Source organism: Ictalurus punctatus, chromosome 1 (assembly GCF_001660625.3).
Source record: "Ictalurus punctatus breed USDA103 chromosome 1, Coco_2.0, whole genome shotgun sequence".
Lineage (NCBI taxonomy): Eukaryota > Metazoa > Chordata > Actinopteri > Siluriformes > Ictaluridae > Ictalurus > Ictalurus punctatus.
In genome coordinates, this window is record NC_030416.2 from 1,157,262 (window position 1) to 1,179,127 (window position 21,866).

A 21,866-nucleotide genomic window follows, 5' to 3' on the forward strand; every position below is an offset into this window, starting at 1 on the left:
CATTGCGGAACTGGATCCCACATCTGTACTTCAAATGTTTCCATGGGCTCCTTGAGGAACCATTAGCACTTCTCCGACTTTTCGTCCTTTAATTGAAAAATAAAATAATCATACATCCACAGAACACCTCGGTAAGTGACAGTAGAACCCGTTTAGAACTATAGAAACTTTAACCATCCGAAGAACCCTTGAGGAACCCGATTTTTTTCCCCTCGTGAGTTTCAATGCCAGTTATTTGTTTTCTGCACGCGCATCGATTAACGGCTCGGATGATGGTGTTGCGCGCGCGAGGGCGGGACTCGCGCTCAAAGGAAGAAGGCGCGATCTTTCCATCGCACGTGCACACACACATATACACACACGGGTACACACACACGCGTGCGCGCGCGCGCGCACAGAGTGAGAGAAACAAAGGGACCCATCAACGCTAGCCCGGACACGCACGCGCTCCAACTTTTTTTTGTTATCCACCCAGCGGATGCCACCGCGAGGCGCGAGCTGCTCCACTCTGTCCAGGTGAGTGTTTTTTCTTCGGTGTGTGTGTGTGTGTGTTTTCGTTTCGCGCGCACGCACTTTTGTTTTGAAGCACGCGGGGTTTGTTTAAAGGATTTGTTTTTTAATTAGGGGAAAAAAAGGAAAAGTTTTTGGTGCAAAGTTGGGGCGCTCCCGTTCTGTCACACTGGGAGAAAAACAAGATACACCGCGCGCGCGCGCTTGTGATCGTTATCCATTCCACCCCATCAAACCGCGATTTTTGCTTGTTTGTTTATTTGTTTGCTTGTTTGTTGGCGTTTGGCGCGTGGACTGATTATTTGCACGCACCGGATCTGTTTGGTTGCATTAAAACTTCAGAGGATGTTTTGTTTGCTCTCTCTCTCTCTCTCTCTCTCTCTCTCTCTCTCTCAGGATGATGCACAAAGTTGTAAAAAAAAAAAAAAAAAAAAGTTATTTTATCGAAATAATCGAAATAAATGATGCCCTAGTTTTTACTCGCGAGACAATACGAGAGCATGCGTTTGCAATGAAGTAACCTTGCAGTGCAGCAACATCATGACAAATGTAGAAAATATCACTTATTATATAGCTAAAAAACAAAACAAATTTAATTATATTTAACCAAAAATAAATATAAACATTGCTAACGCACGCGCAGTTAGAGGTTTGTGCAACTTTTACACGATTTGCATGATATAAATGCACAAAAATGAGCAAATGAGCAACAGGTACAATAAAGCCCGAGTGCTTTGTTTCCTCTTTTCCTTTTTTCCTTTGTTCAGCACCGGCCACACACACACACACACACACACACACACACTGCTGTAATGCACTTTACATCAATACTAATACAACACGTTGTTGTTTGTTTGTTTGTTTGTTTTTGTTTGTTTGTTTTTTGGTACACAAGATTTCACAGCGTTTTATGATTTAAAATATAGAAGTTTGAGCGTGCGGTGAGTGTAAGTGCACTTCAGAGGTCCTGTACTAACACACCTAGTGGGTTACTTTGAAATAAGTAAACAACAAACGGCATTAAATTGAACCAACACTATAAAATACGACGCGTAGATTTGTCTTCTGCTCTCGGGCAACTAAACTGCGAGGCTTTAGAGCTTTCCTTTGTTTTGCGCCGACCACACACACACACACACACACACACACATTTACATTAGTAATAACATCCGTGCGTTGTGATTAACTGTAAAACTTTTTTACGCTGTAAACATTTACACCGTAAATTGTTTTTATTGTAACTTCATTACTCTGCAGCGTCGAGTCTATCGAAACCCCACAGCGACGTGCACGGAGTCTGACGAGCGTTTTCTTTACAGAGAAGTAGAACCTCCTTCAGAAGTCTAGAACCGTTCAAACAGCCAAAGAACCCTTAGTTGAGAGGTAACATGGAGCTCACAGGAAGTGTTAATAAACGTCTACTCTCAGAGCATACGCATCTCATTCGCAGACTCTGCGGGTTCTTATTCATATTTGCATCCGGTTGCAGCCGGTTCCTGGTTCCATTAGAGGCGCAACCAACAGAACCCTCGAAGATCTTTTGGGAATCTTTTTTATTTATTTATTTATTTATTTATTTATTTTACTTTTCAGAGAAGGTTCTCTTTAGACATCTAAATAAATAAATACATAAATAAAAAACCCCCAAAGAACCCTACAGGAACTGTTTTATTTTCCCATCTCGGTAAAGAAGGTTCAGTCTAGCACTCTGAAACAGGGTTCTCAATTTCTTGCATTCCTTTAATTGGAAAAAAAAACAACCCCCAATGAATCGCATTAGTGCAAAATTATATTATGTACACCCTTTTTAAGAACCATGGGTCTAAATAGGTTCCTCTGTTCATCCCTCTAACAAATCCCTATGTAGAACCCTATTAGAGAACTTCCCTGGCAGGACGGGTTCCAAGTAGAAGCTCTTTAAAACGTTACGACCGCAGACTGTCTAGAGAACCCTCGGGGAACCATTTTTCTAAATCGCGTGAAATCACAAGGAGAATGATCGAGTTACGAGCAAAATGAGGGTTCCACTCGGCACTCCAGAATGATCCGTTTGTCTCTTGGGGTACACATTTAAACGTTCTGCAACAAAAGCTTTCATTTTCCGAAAATATTCCAAATATCCTCCAAACTAGAACTATCCGAAGAATCGTTCGAACTTCATTGGGTTCTATACATCATCTAATATAGGTTCTTATTAAAGTCATGTTCTTTTAGGAAGCATTAATGTTTGAGGAGGAGCCCAAAGTTCCCACTGATGAGAAAATCCTTTGCTTTAGTTTTAGAAAGCACTCTTAATGTCGTTTTGGCTTGTGCTCAATGTTCAAGGGACTGTGTAAAGGTTCTCGTTCACCGCAACAGAGGGTTTCCTTTTGGGAAAATTTCCCCTTCAGACATTTAGAACCATTAACTAATCCAAAGAACCCTTAAGGAACCAAGGTTCTTTTGTAGCACTCCAAAGCAGGGTTCTCAAACTAGAAAAAAGTCAAGTTCCAACAAAGCGTTTCCTTTTCAGAAAGCTTCTGAGTAAAGCCTACTGAGAAAGTTAGAACCGCGGAGTCTAAAGAACCCTCGGATGAGTTGCACATGCAGATCACAGGACGTTTTACTTCCGTTTATACTGGTTCTATTAGGAACCGTTAATGATTCACGAACGTGGAGGAACTTTGAATGGTTCCTCTGGCGATGAACGCTAAAGAAAGTCCAGGAGCTCTTTATTTTTACTCCTGAAGGATCGATTTAGCAGCTGATTTAGCTGAGGGAAAGCGTAGAGGGTTCTACGATGGACCCTAGAACACAGTGAGAAAACTTTTCACGTAGAACCTATTTAGAATGTAGAACTTTTAACCATCCGAACAGCCCCATGTTTGAGATGTTCATGAAGGTCACAGGACGTTTATTTATTTTTTTTTTGAGTTCACACTAAAAGTATATAGGATTTAAAAAGAACTTTTATAGGAACCAATAATGTTTGAAGAACATTGGACCTCTTAAGGGTTCTCTCGCCGAGAAAATCCTTTGTTTTCCTCTGAGAAATACACCCTAAATTTTGGCACCCTAAACGTTTATGGCTTGTCCTTACTCCTGGCCTTGACTCCTTCCGTACAACGTTCCATACACGCCGCTGTCGGTCTTGGAGAAGTGGGCGTGGCCTCTGAGTTCAATAGAAACGGGACGTTCTCTAACGATTATTATGTTTATTAGTGCAAAAAAAGGAGAAAAGAAAGCACTCAGGAAAGTTCTATAAAATGTATAATAAACGTCTCCTCACACTTGTTTTTTTTTTTTTTTTTAAACGAGCTGTTACTATAGAAACGATAGTTCATTTGGTAATCATTGTAAATGTGCAAATCTTTTTCAGATCTGCGGGATTTTATCGGAAGGCTCAACTTCACGACCGCGCTCAAGTTTGGGATTTTGGATTATATCGACTTGGGAACGTTTTACGGATTAAGGATTACCCACGATTCCCTCTTCCGAATACTGGATTATTTACTCGTGCCGTGGGATTATCGCACCGTCCGCGACGGGAAAACGGCGTGAGGTTTATTGTGAGTATCGAGCAGCTGGTGTTGTTTGAATGAGGTTTGACGGATCGAACCTAAATCGGCGTTTAAAAAAATAAAAATAAACAGGAAACGCTCGCACTGTAATGTGAGTGAAATATATAAAATGCTCGTTTTAAATTAGAAGTGTGAAATGTTTTGTTTGAGCGTCATCTGTGATTGTTAATCTCTTATTGAAGTTGTGTGTGAACATTTGACGACAAATCCAAACAAAATGGTGAAACAGCGCCTCCTACACGCAGAGCGTGCTAAATCGTCCAGTAATGCAGCTCGGCCACTGCACTGCCGCCTCGTCCTCCTTTATTACAGCGCCGTTACTTTTGTAAATGTAACTGATTGAATAACTAGTCATAATTCGTCTTAAGTTAAGCATTTGTTTTGGAACGGCTTTCTTTCAACAACGGATTTCACCAAACGTTTCAAATAAATAGTTATTTCATCTTGAGTACGTAATCCGCAAAACACGAAGTCCACGAACTCGGGACTGAATCGCGGGACAGGAACGTCGGGATTCTGTGTAAATGTTCTCACGGACAGTTTATGGATAAATTTGGAGCTGTTTCGATAATCGAGGCTCTGTGTTAGCTACATGGGGTTTTTCTCTTTTGTAGCCAAGACATTAAAACGTCCTCCATTTTGTTCGATTTTATAAGTGAAAGTAGCTGCAACAGGAAGTGAATTCCCTTTTCTCTAACCGTTCTGCACACTTTTGTGTTTCGTATTCAAGTAAACTGGTGATTTTTCCGGAAGCCAGATCGTGCTTGCTAATTTATGGAGCTGAAGGAATTCTGAGTGCTGAAACATGAATCAGTATTGAAGATAGTGGCTGAAGAATTCAGTACTGTAGAGTTTAACTCTTGAAAATCTTTCATTTTACGATTCGAAGCCGATTCTTTATTTTAAGATTGACTGGAAAAATTTTTTCATAGTGTATAATATTATAAATTTAGTTAAAAAATGTTTTTTTTTTTTTTTTTTTTTTTTTTTTTTTTAATTTAAGCAAAATTTGCATACCCTTAGGACAGAATAAGTATTTATTTATTTAATTATTATATTATTTATTGTTATATTTAATAGCAACAGAACATTTTCCCATTTGTCAGATTTTTCTTTATAAGTAAGCAAATGGCCAAATATTTAACATTATCAACATAAATATCATAACTAACGTTGGATATTAATAATAAAATAAAACAATATAATGAGTTCTGTGATTTTTGTTGATTTAAATAATAAATAACCGAAATTATTATGTTTTGGATTATTGCGGGATACGCCCACATTTTCTTATTTCTTATTTATTTTTGTAAATATATATCTTTTTTTTTTTTTTTTTTTCTCACCCAGAAACCATGGGGTGTACAAACTTCTGCACTCCACTGTATATTTGTGTATATTTGGCATTTTCTAACTGGGATTTTGAGTAAACGTGTGTCACTGCAGGCGTCTCAGGACAAAGCGCACTTGGTGAAGTTGCACTGAGAGCTCGCCGACTCGTCATGATGTCATCAGGAGCCAATGAAATTCAACTGGGGGAGGGGGGCGGTGCCCACCCACAAACCCCTCCTGTACACCGGCATGTTTTTATCACGCTGGCCGCCCAAGTGAGCGAGCCAAGAGATGATGAAACACGGCGTGAGGACGTGGAACGATGGAGACCGTCTCTTTTTATGAAGCTTTATATAAATAAATAAATAAATAAATAAATAAATAGCTAAATAATTTAAGGTTGAACGAAAATCAAATCTAAAACTCCTGCGATATTTATTAAACGATTAATGCGTTCAGCTCGGGGTGATCGATTTGCGTCTCGACACATGGAGACAATGAATCAGTTTTATTTAGTACTTGAATTTCCTAAGTAGCGCCACTTTCTTCCTGGTTGCAAAATTATTGGCGCCCCACCCGTGATGAGAATTCCAGGAAGGGTCATCTCTGTGCTTTCTAACGAGGTTGGAGATGCTTGCAGATGATCTCAGACTTCTCCTCCTCCAGCCGCGATGTTTTAATCCCGTCCATAATGGGATATCTGTGCGCGTAGACGTCCCAAAAACGCTGATTCACTGCCGATTTAGATGCTCGTTATCTGCATCTACAGCTGGAACCTTCTGGCAGAGGCAACCAGAAAGTCGTATCCTGGTCTCATCTGATGCAGAGCCATATGATGAAATGCACCTCCTGAACCAAAACTCGTTAGTTGTCTCCATGGTGATGGACGAGGAATCGGTTTGACACCAGCGCAAGCCTGGACCTGGTCTGGAAGTTTCTGGAAATGGAGAGCAATTTTATAAAACAGAGCTTTATTTTTAAAAGGATGATAAGGATTTGCTTGCAATTATTTCAAGATGTTATTTAGGGGTGCCAATAATTTTGGACTCCAGGAAATTATTCTGATTTTTAAATTTTTTTTTAAATAAAATGTGTTAATAACTCATCGTCTTTTAAGCTTCAGTAACAACAAGAAAAACAGAATCTTTATTTCACTGATAATATGCGTGACGTTATCTGAAGCCCCGCCCACTTCACAATAACATGTCTAATCAGAACATCAGGTGTGTTGTATTTTTATTCATTAGCTTTTGTGGAACGTTAAATTTCTGTAAATTTTTCCGTCGTAGTTCTTGTTTTCTAAACTAGGGTGCGAAACTTTTGGCACCCGTATAATAACGCTAGCTGTAGGTTGTATCGACTGTTGGTATTATTAATAGGAATTACACTATTCGTAAATAAAAATGATTCAACTAAAGCACTTCTAGGAATGTTCACTCCTTCGGGAGTTTGAACACGCCTGCTACGGCGCCAGCGTGCGGCAATTTCCACGTCGTTGAGCTTTTTCATCAGAAGTAGAAACGCTAATATTTGCTCTACACTTTGTTCGGTGTTCAGTGTACACTGCGCTCGCTATACAAACCCCAAGAACTTCCTGTTCCTGCAGCGTAGCCGTTAGCGCTTTGCCTCATTACCCGTTTGCATTACATCCCTCCTGAGCGTCCCGTTCCTCTAAAGACACCTCATTCCCGCCTCCCAGAGTCAGATAGATGAGTTTTATCCACGATTCCGTGACCGAATCCAATGATCCCGTCGCTTGTCCCGGCGCCGGCTCGGCCCCGTGGTGCTCCGTTTTCCCCGACTAATAACCTCGCCTCCTTCTGCACTCGGATCTGATGGAGGTTTTGGGAGGACGGGGAAAACGGCTAATGTGTTTGAACATGACCCTGAGGGTGAATCCATGAGAATGAGTCGATGCGTCAGACGACAAAGCCAACGGACTGTGCGATGAATCATCCATGACGGAAGGGGCGGTGTCGGGTGTTAGCCGCCAAAACGTCGCAAATTCTGCTCGTGTAGTGGGAACGAACGTTTGTGACCATTTCGCTTAGACGTGTGATGACATCACGGAACCAGTACCGTGTTAGCTTAAGTTCAACTAACTAAACTTGAGCTTAAGCTGTTAAGCTAGCAAACAACAAAGCAACGGGCGAGTTATTAATTCTCGACGCAAGTGCGTGACGCGTACGTTCAGCGACATCTTGGATTCAGATTTTCTTCATATTATGCAAATTAGATACGACACTCCTTGGACCAATCCCGTGGCGCGACGTTTCTTCAGTTCCCCGCTTTAATTCCTACCTGCAGTCGGTTCCTGTTTATTTTTGCCGCAAAAATGGACGAAAAACTTAAAAAAAAAAAAAAAAAAAAACGAACAACTTTCATCTTACCTTTTAATGTCATTAAATGTGTCGAGACGCAGCAGGTGCAGTTAATAAAACCGCTCGTACAGGGGAGAGAAGAAAGCTCTTCACACCGATTAGTGCGTTATGCCATTTGTGTATAATTAGATAGCTGTATATAGCCCCTATTGTTTCTTAATCACCATAAAAAAACAAACAAGGCCACGCCCACAATTCATAGACTACAACGACACGAGTGTACTGTAGTTTTATCAGCTTGAAATAATCCGCGTTTCCTTTTTTGAGATGTTTATCTGATACCTATTTTACATTTCTATTATGTATTTAATAAATATGTTTAAAAAAATTATTGGTAAAAATCCCTTTTTTTTTTTTTTTTTTTTTTTTTTTTTAAATATGATTTTTCAATATTTATTACTTTTATTTACGGTCCACAGAAATCAAATACAGTTCTGACCATTTAAAAAAATTAAAAAATAAATAAAAATAAATGATATATAAATGATAAATGATATTATAAGCCCCGATGCACCATTTTAAATGTTATTCTGTAAACAACGTCAATAGAATATTCAAATCTAGTTTTAATACAAATGTTTTGGTGGGAAGTTTACTTTAAAAAAAAATAACTAAATAATAATAAAAAAAAAAAACAAAGCCAGTAAATCGGCAAAACATTACACATTTTAACAATATGACAATTTTTCAATAGTTTGTGTGTAAAATAAATCAGCACTATGAATAATTCTCTCTCTCTCTCTCTCTCTCTCTCTCTCTCTCTCTCTCTCTCTCTCTCTCTCTCTCTCCACGGTTGAAGTGTAAAAAGTTGGAGACCCGCTGTGGCATGTGATATCATGTAAAGAGAAATGGGATGGAGGAACACGGGGAATAATATTTCCTCAGTTTTTTAAAAAACGTTTGTAATTGCGCTAGAAGTGAAAGAGGTGCGTAGTGAAGCAGGGAATGCGGTGTTAATCACCCAGCAGGTGGCTGGTAGGCGTGTGTCCTGTATGTCGGGAGTGAAAATAGTTTTTTTTAGGAGACTACTGAGATGAAATGAGACTAATTAAAAGATCCGGGAAGTAACGTGAATCAGGAAAAGCGCTTGCATCATTTTCCAGGTAATGCAATTTTTTTTAAATTCGTTTTTTTTTTTTTTTTGGTTTTGTTTTAGAAGTTACATCTGTTTCACACCTAAGGTCCGGGCAAATCTCCAGCTTCACACCCACACACACGCACACCTCCCGTCTCAGCACGTCAGTCCCGCTGCTCCTGTAGACCACGCTGATGTGCTTCTCGCTCCATATGCTTGCTTCCTGGCTCGGGTTTCTGCAGCACCACAGCGTAAACCCGCGCTGTAGCTCGTCTCTCGTCTCCCGCACCTCGTGACATGCTAATCAGCGTTTAATCCGGGCTTCGCACGTTTAAAAAGTAAAGCATAAAGGCCAGGAAAGTAGAGACCCAATTTCAGACTGCAGCGAGGGGAGCGGGGGGAGGGAGGGAGGGGGTCCAAATCCGATGCCGGCGTCTCGCAGACCTTTCCACGGCTTATCAACAAAGAGTCCGAGGAGAGAGGAGTTTGAAAGGAGCACCGGGGTTTTTAAAGTTTATCTCCACAGGGTTTTAGCACCACGGCAGAGGTTTTTTTTTTTTTTTTTTGTAAAGAGGCTATATAAAAGATGCCAATTTTAAACTTCTTGAGCGTCTAAAAGGTGAAGAAAAGATCTGCAGGAAGAAAAGGGCAACTTTTGGACAGAGATTGGTCTCAAAGCCGGAAAAGAAAGGACTGGAGTTTGGATTTCAGAGATATTAAACCAACTCCCGTTTACACTCCGGGATACTGAATCCCTGTGAATGCGCTGTTGCTATAGAAACGGTAACATACTCTGTTAGAACAAGTGCATTAATGTAAAGCTGTGATCTGCTGTCCAAGCTCGGACCTCCATCCATTCTTCTACACATCTATTCAGCTGTCCACATAACTCCACAACCACTCATCCATCCATCCATCCTTTGACCCATCCAGCCATCGATCCACCTTTCATTCATACATCTACCAATCCCTTCATCCACTCGTTCACTGTCCATCCATCCAATCTTCTACCAATCTATTCAACTATCCACAAAACTGTTCATCCACTCAAGCCCTGACCACTCGTACCTTCATCCATCCACCAATCCCTTCATCCATGCATTCACTTACCACCCATCTATCCATCCATCCATCCAATCAACCAGTCATCCGTTTGTACATCCGTCCATCCATCTATCCAGCTTTCATTCATTCATCTACAATCCCTTCATCCATCCATCAAATATCCATATCATTCATATATCCATCCTTTCATCCATTAACCCACCACTCATCTGCCCTTCCATTCATCCACTCATCAATTCACCCATACATCCATTTGTTTTCCTATCAATCCATCCATCCATCCATTTATCGAGCCATTCACTACCATCCATCAACCTAGCATTCATCCATCAACTGTTCATCCATTCATCCATCCACACACCCAGCCGCACATTCATGTACTCATCCGCCCACCCGTCTCATCGTCCGTCCATCCATCCATCTGTCTGTTCACCCACACACCCAGCCGCACATTCATGTACTCATCCGCCCACCCGTCTCATCGTCCGTCCATCCATCCATCCATCTGTCTGTTCATCCACACACCCAGCCGCACATTCATCTACTCATCCGCCCACCCGTCTCATCGTCCGTCCATCCATCCATCCATCTGTCTGTTCACCCACCCATCCATTTACCCACATGTCCTTCATCCATCCACCTACCCACCACTCATCTATGCATCCACCCTCCTAGCTCTCCATCCTTCTGTGTATTAAATCAGTTATCCATTGAATCCTCCATCCCTTCATCCACCTCTTCCAGTCTCAGTAGTCTGAAATGCAGATGCCAGAAGAAACCTGTAAAGGAGGCATTTGTTGATTTTCGCTCATTTTAATTAGGAAGGAACTGCTGATATTTAAGAACTCGAGAAGCGTTCCAGCTGAGGTGCTAAACTGTAAAACAACGCCGAGCCCAAACGACTGCTTCGGGTGGTAACGAGTGGATTATTTCATTTTTCTCACGTTTTATTACTCATTTATTTTAATAACGCAGAGTAAATGAAAACAGCTTGATTAAGTGTCAAATTGTTTTTGCATTCATTTGGAATCAAAACGGTCGTAGCTGTGTTTTTAATTAGCAGGGCAACTCCACGGGGTTTAAAACACGATTTATGAATTTTGCTTTATGTTCTGAAAACTGACAGTGACGGTACAGTTCCATAAAGTGTTCTGTGTCAGTCCTTTCACAGTTTTATCATTCATCACGTCCTTGTAGTCAAATATGATTCAGATTTACTTTTAACATGAACATCAGGAGAACTGTCTGTCCTGGGGAAGGAGGCGTGGCCTCTGGATCTATCAGTCACGGTGAAGGAGGCGTGGCCTCTGTAACTGTCAGTCATGGTGAAGGAGGCGTGGCCTCTGGATCTGTCAGTCATGGTGAAGGAGGCGTGGCCTCTGGATCCGTCAGTCATGGTGAAGGAGGCGTGGCCTCTGTATCTGTCAGTCATGGTGAAGGAGGCGTGGCCTCTGTATCCGTCAGTCATGGTGAAGGAGGCGTGGCCTCTGTATCCGTCAGTCATGGTGAAGGAGGCGTGGCCTCTGTATCCGCACAGTCATGGTGAAGGAGGCGTGGCCTCTGTATGCGTCAGTCATGGTGAAGGAAGCGTGGCCTCTGTATGCGTCAGTCATGGTGAAGGAGGCGTGGCCTCTGTATCCGCACAGTCATGGTGAAGGAGGCGTGGCCTCTGTATGCGTCAGTCATGGTGAAGGAGGCGTGGCCTCTGTATCCGCACAGTCATGGTGAAGGAGGCCTGGCCTCTGTATCCGCACAGTCATGGTGAAGGAGGCGTGGCCTCTGTATCTGTCGGTCATGGTGAAGGAGGCGTGGCCTCTGTATCTGTCGGTCATGGTGAAGGAGGCGTGGCCTCTGTATCCGTCAGTCATGGTGAAGGAGGCGTGGCCTCTGTATCCGTCAGTCATGGTGAAGGAGGCGTGGCCTCTGTATCTGTCGGTCATGGTGAAGGAGGCGTGGCCTCTGTATCTATCAGTCATGGTGAAGGAGGCGTGGCCTCTGTATCTGTCAGTCATGGTGAAGGAGGTGTGGCCTCTGTTACTGTCAGTCTCTGTACATGTCAGTCTGAGTGAAGGAGGCGTGGCCTCTGTACAGTTCCAGACCAACTTTTTTAGCTAGCTTTCTTAAAAAAAAAAAGTTTTGCGCCTCCTATTCATGTCTATATCTGTCTATATAATCTAAGTGTGTGTGTGTGTGTGTGTGTGTGTGTGTGTTTTATATTTATAATATAAACCTCTGCTTTCGAGTCCTGTGTGAGCAGCAGACTGTAACACACGTGAGTGGTGTTCAGGGTTTGAACGTGACCTGAGAGAGAGCGTGACATCTGCACGTTATCTGGCAGTAACGGTTCAGGTCAGCTCTCTTTATCAGGAGACATCAGGAACTCCACGGCTGTGGATGAGCAGCAGGGTAGAACCCACAGAACAGGCAGGAACAGAACAGCTGTATGTTTAAACCCAAGACTCTTAATCTCACATCAGTTACTGTCAGTTTGTTTACATGTGTTCGAACAGGTTACAACAGATCTTCAGTCACGTCGACACTTTGAACCTTTTCACTTCCCGCGTGAGCATGGGCTCCATCGTTATTCCCTGAACATGATTTAATGCCTCTTATATACTCTAATCCCGGAAGAGAGTTTTAATCGAGCGACCTTCCTGTTGTGATTTAATAAAAAAAAAGACAAAGGTAACCAGTTGCTTCAGGTGGTAGCAGGCAGAATAACTCATTATTCCCTCACCTCCATTATTTTAATTGCACAGAATAAATTAACTTAAAGAAAAAATTCATTTAAAGCCCTGAGAACTTGATTGCTAAATCAAAAAAAACATTTGACCTTTTAAAATATATTTTTTTTCAGATAACAATTAAATGGTATTTACAAATTTAAATACTCAACAGTAAGATTTTGTCCCTCAATACTTTTGTTTTGAAATACGCTTAAGCCGTATTTTGATTGATACGATATCCAGTGTTTATTCCAAATGTAATCAATATTTTTGTAAAATGTCCCGCGTATATTCAGTGGAATGTAAATGTAGTGGGACGTAATTTGATTGGTACAGCACTATAGAAATGAAATCATTTCATTTTGAATCGAATTAATTTTATTTCTACAAGCGCGGAGGAAAAACATCTTTCTATTAAAAAAAAACGTACAAACAAAACTTATTCTTAACGCTGATGAGAAACTTTAAACAGCATTTCAAATGTACAGACAGAATATTACACGTGTGCGATGGAGAGAAAGTCCGGAACCTTGCCAGATGGAGGTGAGAGAAGATCTTCGCATTAACAACGACAACAAACGAGAGCCGAAACACGAAAAAAACCCGAGTTGTCTGGAAGATATCAGGAACCTGCTTGGGGTTTTGGATGATTAAAAACGATCTGCTTCCTGTAGCAGGTTCAGCTTTTAATTGTCTGAGCTCTGAGCGAGTGAGCATGGGAGAGAATGGGAGGAGGGAAGTGATGAAATAAAAAAAGAAGAGGTGATTATAAAGGTGTGAGATCGATGGAGAGAGAGAGAGAGAGACGCTATGATTGAGACGCAAACCTCCCGAGGAGGCGGGTTTTATCGTGTCGCTCCTGCTGTTTGTTGCGTTTTGTTTTCCTGTTTCGTTATTTATTTTTTGAGCACCTCATCATTATTATTATTATTCTTATTCTTACTGTTCTTCTTCGTCTTAAACTTCTTCTTCTTCTCATTATAACGATTATAACTCGTGCTGTTCCTTTCAGGCTGCGGCTCTCAGTGAGACCCGCACTAAATGACACGTTAATTACGGAGCACGGACGTGTTATTACGCTCACGTCAAAGACACGAGAGCCATGAGTAGTGCAACCTTCTCGTCACGTTTATAGGCGATACTAAAACGACATGATACGATCGTGGCTCGCCGGGACGTTAAAATGCGATTTGGAAACGCTCCCTGAAATCCAAACCCAACAAATTCCTGTGTGTTTGTTTCAGGGGGAAAAAAACAACACCCTAATAATCATAAGTGTCGGTTTACATTGTGCATTCTCAACGGAGCTTCACGTGTTTAACCAGTCAAACCGCAAATTCTCACGTGGCATGTTTTTTTTTTTTTTTTTTTTTTTTTCTTCCTCTGGAAGTGTCCTGACTACCAGCTCCATTTTGTTCTGAAAGTATTAATACACCGATCATTAAACCCACCCGAGTAATACTGTGTAGGTCCGTCTTGTGCCGCAGTAACGGCTCTGACCCGTCGAGGCATGGACTCCACGAGACCTCTGAAGGTGTGCTGTGGTATCTAGCACCAAGTTGCGAAGTGGGGCCTCCATGGATTGGACTTGTTTGTCCAGGACGTCCCCACGGACGCTCGAGCGGATTGACATTTGGGGGATTTGGAGGTCAAGTCAACACCTTGAACTCTTCATGTTCCTCAAACCGTTCCTGCTGAAAGGCACCAATGATATTAGGGAATATCGTTACCGTGTACTCGGTCTGCAGCAGTGTTTAGGTAGGTGGTACGCGTCAAAGTAACATCCACATGAATACCCGGACCCAAGGTTCCCCAGCAGAGCACCGCTCAGAGCGTCACACTTCCTCCACGTAAGCCGAAGATGGAATAAAGAGCAGAGAAGGGCAGGAAAATCAAGTTATCGGTGCAGAGAGAATTAAACCAACTTCCAGTTTTGGAGAAACTTTCTGATGGTTTCATTTCGATGAACTTTATCATTATTCAGACCAGAGACCTAATCAGACTGGATTAGTTGTACTTGGGAGGTCATGTACAGTATCGCTCATCTGAACTGTTCATGTAGGTAAAGATTGTGCTCTGTCCTGTAGGAACGGAGGTTCTGAGATTTTTGGAGAAGTATAAACGGACAGGATCGAGAAGCCGATATGGATAACTGGGTAGTGTGGGTGTGTGTGGGGGGGGTGTTGGGGTTGCGGAAGTTGTGCACGCGCTCATGTGTAGAAGGATGTGTTGGAGGTTGGAGGTGTTAGCTTGGTGTTGCTGTGTCCGTATCCACTACTGCCAATTTTCCCTGTTGGATAAATCCGGCTCCGGCTGGACGCTGTGTTTTTTGGAAGGTCGTTCTCCTTCACGCTTCTGTCCAGCGCTGACGGATTTGGCCCAGAAACTTCTATGAAATGTCCTTAAACGCCCAGCTGTCACCTTCTTCCAGTCAGACACCCCCTACCAGCTAGCACGTGGCGCTAGGTGGAGAGAGCGGGGAGGATAGCGTGTGGTTGCGCATGTTATTCCTCAGATCTGTGATCAGAAATAAATAGTTTGTTTACTCGTAACAGCTTTCTGGCTCGTCAGCCTAGATTACCAAAAAAAAAAAGAAAAAAAGCCAGCTAGACGTTAAAGTGGTGTTAGCTCATGTGACTATCTGAGGATCTAGAAGGCAAGTTATATACTTCCTGTTAAGTCATGTTATGTAAGCTAGCTAGACATAACGGTGAGAACGCGGTACGATTTACAAACATGTTGCAGTAGCTGGGAAAACCGGGGACATTCGCATGCTGTGTTAGCCATGCTGATTTGACATTTTCTCACCGTGATAGCGGACTAATATTTTTTCATGCGTTGAGCGGCTTAAAAATGCCGACTTTTTAAATGAGATAAGCCCTCGTTTCGGGGAATAAGCTAACGATATGACTAGCATGCTAACTAGCTAGTCCTGTTTTGTTACATAATTAGAAGTTGTCAGTTTTCTACTAGCTAGCACGTTGTTCTAGATGGGAAAAGAGAGGAGATTAGCATGCTGCGTTAGCTGTTTTGATATATATTTCAAAGCTACTATTTCCATCTGTCTGTCTTTATTCTGGATTTTCATCATACGTCAGTACTTTTAGTGAGCTGACATTTGTTTACTAGCCGTCACTAGCTAGCTTTTATGCATTTCAAAACACAGCTAGGAAATGTTTAATTAGGGTTGGTGCTGTATTTTTGGGTGAGCTGACTACGATATCTAGCTAGCTAGGTTAGACGTGATGAGCAAGCTAATTTCTGTCAGGTTGCATTAGCTAGCTAAACTCGAGGATGGGAATTGAATGTTTTTTTTTTTTGTGTGAGTAATCTTTCGCCCCCCCCGTCATGGAATTACTGCTAGCTATTACTATTGTGTGTGTATATATCTCGTATAACTCATTATTGAAGCAAGCATTTGTCTCAGAGCGAGATTAAAACGATGGAAAATTTCCAAATTCGAGTCGATTTTGTTTTCACTAGCTAGCGATAGCTGGAGAAAGACCAGATATTAGCTTGCTTCATTAGCTGTGCTAATTTTAAACGTCCATACCGATGTTGTCGACCGGTTTAGCATGTTTTAATATTGTATTTTCACCAAATATCCTCGCTTTTGGTACACCGACCCTTGGCGACTGTTTCCCGAGCTAGCATTTCAGCTCGCGTCAAAAAGGTATCGCGTTGTCCGTCGAGCAGGTTAAGATGTCTAGCGGGCTAGCTAGGAAGTTTCGACTAGATTAGCACGCTAACTAATTCCTGTCAGGTTGTATTAGCTAGCTAACTCAACAGTGGGAATTTCTGATAGTTTAGAAAGATAAGTTTATCAGCCTGGTAATCTTTTTTTTTTTTTTATTTATTATTAGCTAGTTAAATATTGTGTATTGTTTCTCATATAACTGATTATTGATATATGTTAGCGAGAGATTTAAAAAAAAAAGAAGATTTCAGGTCAGATATAGACAAACGCTTCATACAGACCCCCCAGAGAGCGAAACCTGCATCTTGTCAGCCTCGTGGCTGAGGTAAGCGCTCGGTTTCAGCCATCTTGGCTCTCTGTGTTGTTATTGGCTGCCGTTCAAGAGTCTAGACTCGGAGTGAGTCTCGGTATTGTCCAGCCCGAGGCCGTGTTTCAAGGGTGTGTGTGTGTGTGTGTGTGTGTGTGTGTGTGTGTGTGTGTGTGTGTGTGTGTGGGGTCGGTAAGGAAAGTAGGGCTTGAGATTAGTCATTAGAGCCATGTTGAGTGAGTGGTTCAGATTCCTGCTGGAAACGATGAGGTAATGAGTTACTGAGAGAAGAGAGAGATAAAGACTCAGCGTGGGTGTAAAAGAGAGAAGAAAAAACAGAACGCTTTGCACAGTGACGGTCCGTTCATTAAGTTTCCAGCGAGAGGGAAAATGAACACAAAATAACTACAGTAAAATATTCCTTTCTGTCTCTCTCTCTCTCTCTCTCTCTGTGTGTGTGTGTGTGTGTGTGTGTTGATGGTTATCTAGGTGCTGCGTGTACTTATGAGAAAACATCGAAACTTACAGGAACCTATCCGCAGCTTTCTCAAAGCACGAGATCTGTTCATATTCTAAGATCCTAATCCTATATATGACGTAATCTACAACTAAAATAACAGTTCGATCTTAGATATCGGATCTAAAATTATGACGCGATGAGTAACGGATGCGACGCACACGTTTTTGGTGTTTGTTTATATCATGGATTTAATAATTCTTATAGATATGAAATAAAAATCTGAATATATGAAATCCCCCCCCCCACACACTTCTCCAATTCATGCAAATATCTAATCAGCCAATCACGTGGCAGCGGTGCACCGCATGAAGTCGAGAGCACTTTATGTGAAATTGGGACGTTATTGGGATAAAGGAACCCTTGGGTAATGAGCACTCTCTACGACCGTGGTGAGCAGAAAAGCATCTCGGAACACGGAGTTTTACTCGGATTTAGAACAGGGTTCCTCAGCAGTCTACAGAAGCCACAATAACACACTCGCGCAAAACTGGTGTCGAAACACTCCCAAACGATCCCGTCCCCATGTGCCAATCGATCCTCGTCTTCATTTTTTATCTTCATAGCGAGGTATTTATTTATTTATTTATTTATTTATTTATTTATTGAGACAATCTTGAAAATATTCAGTGTTACAAGTTGAACCGTAGCGCGGATATGTTCAGGGGTGCAGTTTACTGATGTCAGTTGTACTTTAACTTGCTAGATAGCGATCTAGAAATCGCAGAGAGGAACGCGAAGTCAAGCAAAACCCGCACTATGTATTCGGAGGAGCTTGCGATGTTTCAAGGTAGCCGCAGATTTCCCGCAGGTTTGGGCCGAGACGTGCGTCGAACGCGGGCGCGGCTAAAAGGCCTCGTCTACCCACAAACGTCACTGCGAAAGAGCGCACGAAACTGTTTTGATTCGAGTAGTTTTCCGCAAAAAAAAAAAAAAAAAAAAAAAAGGCACAAATTCTGCAAGTTGCATCGCAGATTTTGGGGAAAAAAAAAAAAAAGCCACAATAAAGTCGAGCGGTTTCGAGCGCAACAATCGCACAAAAAACCTCCCAGAAATCCTGTACGGACCGAATAGAAGTTTATACGTCCTCCATTTTGGGGTAAAGGGGTTTAATTAGGCACAGCTGAGTGCGTGCACACACACACACACACACACACACACACACACACACGCACGTGCGTGCTTACTCACACTGGGTCTATAATCCAGTCTCGGTCTACCTGGGTGGTCTATCGCATATTCCGCTTTTTTTGGTTGCCAGCTTTAAACACACACACACACACACACACACACACACACACACACACTAATTCTTCGTCCCTGCAACTAAAGCAGTGTTTAGTCAGGACAGAGGATGGAGTGTGTTTGTGTGTTGGGGCGAAGCTGGTGAAGTAACGATCACTTTCTAGCTGAACCCCGTGACTCAGATATCAAAGAAAACCAAAGAAACCGCCAGATCAAAATGGCCGCCCGGACGGTCGACAGTAAACGCGACGTCGCCGCTTTCACCGAGTTTATAGCGGTGTTCACGCACTGGCCGATTAAACCTCTTCCACCTCGTCCGTGAACACCTAACCAACCCCTAAAAATAAATCGACTCCGGCACTTACACCTCCACTCTGCGCACTTCGCTTCTTCTTGTACGGTAGCGCCTCTTGTACTGTTCTCCGCTTGATATATCGCTTCGCTTGTATTTTCTCGTTTGTAAGTCGCTTTGGATAAAAGCGTCCGCTAAGCGAATAAACGTCGACGTAAACCTACGACCCTGAGAGTACGGTTCGGGTACGATCTGAGAAAGTAAATCCATCAGAAACTCGGGGATCGCGGATCTTAGCTGGCTAGCTTGTCGCTAACAACACACGCACTTTCGCGAAGGCGTCCTTTTATTTATTTATTTATTTATTTATTTATTTATTACCTCACTTTGGAGCTCGAACCTCCCCGAGGTCAAAAATGACATGATAGCAAATCCTTTAGTTTAATCGGATGCAGGGTAACGTGTTCCACCATTAACTGTAACTATACATGGATTTAAAAAAAATAAATCAAATAAATCATGTTGTTTTTTTAATAAATAGAAAATTGGAGTGTGACATGATGTTATGGGAAAATAAACAACTTCAACCTCATCAGCTCCATGGAAGCAGTGTGTCTGTTATTGGTTAACTGGCCCTAAATTGCACGTGTGTGTGTGTGTGTGTGTGTGTGAGAGAGAGAGAGAGAGAGAGAGAGAGAGAGAGAGAGAGAGAGAGAGTGTCTGAGTATGTGCCCCGAGTCAAAGGCCTTCAGTAATGTGTGTGTTGAACCGGAGCCAGCTGCTTCTAATCTGCTCACCACCATGTCCTTCAGTGTGTGTGTGTGTGTGTGTGTGTGTGTGTGTGTGAGAGAGAGAGAGAGAGAGAGATAGATTGTGGGTGGTATTGGATTGCTGTGTGTATGTATATATTATATATGGTTGCATGCGTATGTGTGGGGGGGGTGGTATGGTACTGCTGATTCCACGTATATGATTTTACATGTGTGTGTGTGTGTGTGTGTGTGTGTGTGTGTGTGGCCTGATGTCTCTCTAATCAGTCGCAGGTCATCATTCATGGCTCGTAATTGTTTTATTTAACCAACTTTTCCACTGCATCAGTAATGTATACGGTTATGCGGTCGTTGCCACGGGAACGTCTCGCTGTTTGTTTCGCCTTCGATTAAAACATTTCCGTACATCTTTCTCAACAAATCGGTGTTCTTATACACTCTGCCCGAGCTGTAGGGCTGGGACGCGTCGCTCGTCAGATCACGCGGCGCAAAACAAACGGGAAATCTTAAGGACCTGATGAGAAGCTCCGCCTACTTCGATTTTACACGCATTAGAGTTGCAGTTTTGGCGGGCGGAGGATTTTTGGTGCATGGCCACAAAATTGGGATCGGAAGCTGGATCCTCAGTAATTATTCAAATGTTCCTCTTGGTAAACAATATGGCCGCCAGATTCCAATCAAGCTTTGCGGGGCGGAGCTTGTTTTTACTCGGAGATCTCGAACTCGTGATTGGTTGCATTGATTCGGGGGCATTCGGGACGATGTTCTGAGGAGAAAATGATGAACAATGAATTGCTTTAAACACCGTAAACGGAATTGTGTTACACCACTTCGGGGAAAGTAAAAATATAATAACGACTAGTAAGAATAAAGACGACTTGGATTTTTTTTTTGTTTTAAATAACCCAAATTATAATTATAATCACTTATGTGAGGAGGATACGAGCGATTCCTCTTTATTCAACATTCCTCTCTCGTCTCATTTAGGGTTCCCGTGTCTGTGTGCACGTGGTTTTTTTTTTTGGCCTGTAAACATAGCCGGGATTATTCCCCTTCCTGCAGAGACGGGGATTTGAGCCGCAGGTAGCTTTTAAACCCCTACCAGAGATGGAGGTGAATCATTTGAGAGCAGATTCAGGCTTTGCTGGAGATCTGGAGGCTTTGGAGACCTAGTTTGCCTTTCAGGCATTTGCACAGATTTTTTTTTTTTCCTTCAGAAATCATGCCAGCAGGAGTCTGTCTTGGTGGAACTTCTTTACCTCCCCCGAACAACCCCCCTCCCCCGTTCTTGTTTTTCCTGGCCTACTCGACTTCCCCTCGTGGCTTGGAAGTGCATATCGAGGAGACTAGTGTTAAACGGGGAGAAACGGTTTGCTGCTGTTAACACCGCGGCCAAACACGAGGGTGCCAATACTTTTAGTTCCCACGCGGTTATGGAAATGTTTTGAAAGCAGGCATTGTCATTAGTAAAAACAAAACAAAAACACCTTTTCACACTTTGGTTGAATCTGTAGGAAGGACCGCGCCTTTATGTTGTACCTTCATGTAGGGCGCGAAGAAAGTGAACAGGAAGCGATTTTGGGATTTGGCCCTGACTTGGTCCTAAGATGGAGGATTTTATTTGGTCACTACGTTACACGGATATCCTTTAGATATCCCTGCGCTAGCGAGAGACGTTAATCAGGATGTGTCTGTCACAACTGGGTTAAACCAATCAGGGATTGGCACTGTTCCTAGCTCCGCCCACTTATCCCAGGATTTATGCGACTGAGCGCGGTGGGAAGCGTAGGTTTTCTTCCGCTTGACCTTGCGTCGTTTCCCTTTCGACGGGACCGTCGTCGCCATCTTGAGGGACGTTTCGTTACTGCACTAGCTAACTTGTACATTTGTACTTCATATTAGTAGTCATAACACATCACACCATGATTTACGTCGAATTATCTTTAATAAAGTTTTTACGCTATGCTTTCTAACAGGAAACAAGCAGGAGGTCAGGATGTTTTATTCGTAACGATGACGATTCAACTGGCGTTAGCATAGCAAATACATCTGACTGATTAAACAGGAATAGCTATATGCTATTAGTCAATACAGTAGCTAGCTAATAACCTGCTAGAGAAATGGCTAATTAGTATTCGCCTATAAGATAAATCTGACTGAGAATACATCCATCCATCCATCCATCCATCCATCTTCTATACCGCTTTATCCTTTTCAGGGTCACGGGGGACCTGGAGCCTATCCCAGGGAGCATGGGGCACAATACAGGACTGCTACATACGAGACCTCTAGCTTCATGCTGTTAGCTAGCTAATGACCTGCTAGCTAATTTATTAATAAGGACCGTGTTTAGCTATATGCTAACGATCACGTACATTTTTTTTATTTT

At 42.4% G+C, this 21,866-nt stretch overlaps 1 protein-coding gene across 10 annotated transcripts in view; it reads left to right on the top strand.

Annotated features, from left to right (window-relative positions):
- Positions 1-362: 362 nt before the first annotated feature.
- LOC108262770 (uncharacterized) overlaps positions 363-21,866 on the top strand; it is a 76,793-nt gene continuing 55,289 nt past the window's right edge. For 5 of the 10 annotated variants that reach the window (XM_053686766.1, XM_053686837.1, XM_053686806.1 and 2 more), the window contains exons 1-2: positions 387-516; positions 3,869-4,058. The gene's annotated coding sequence lies outside the window, so the exon portion shown is untranslated. Of the gene's footprint in view, positions 517-3,868; positions 4,059-21,866 lie in introns of all 10 variants that reach the window. The other 5 variants (XR_008398139.1, XR_008398150.1, XR_008398140.1 and 2 more) reach the window with 5 other exon arrangements.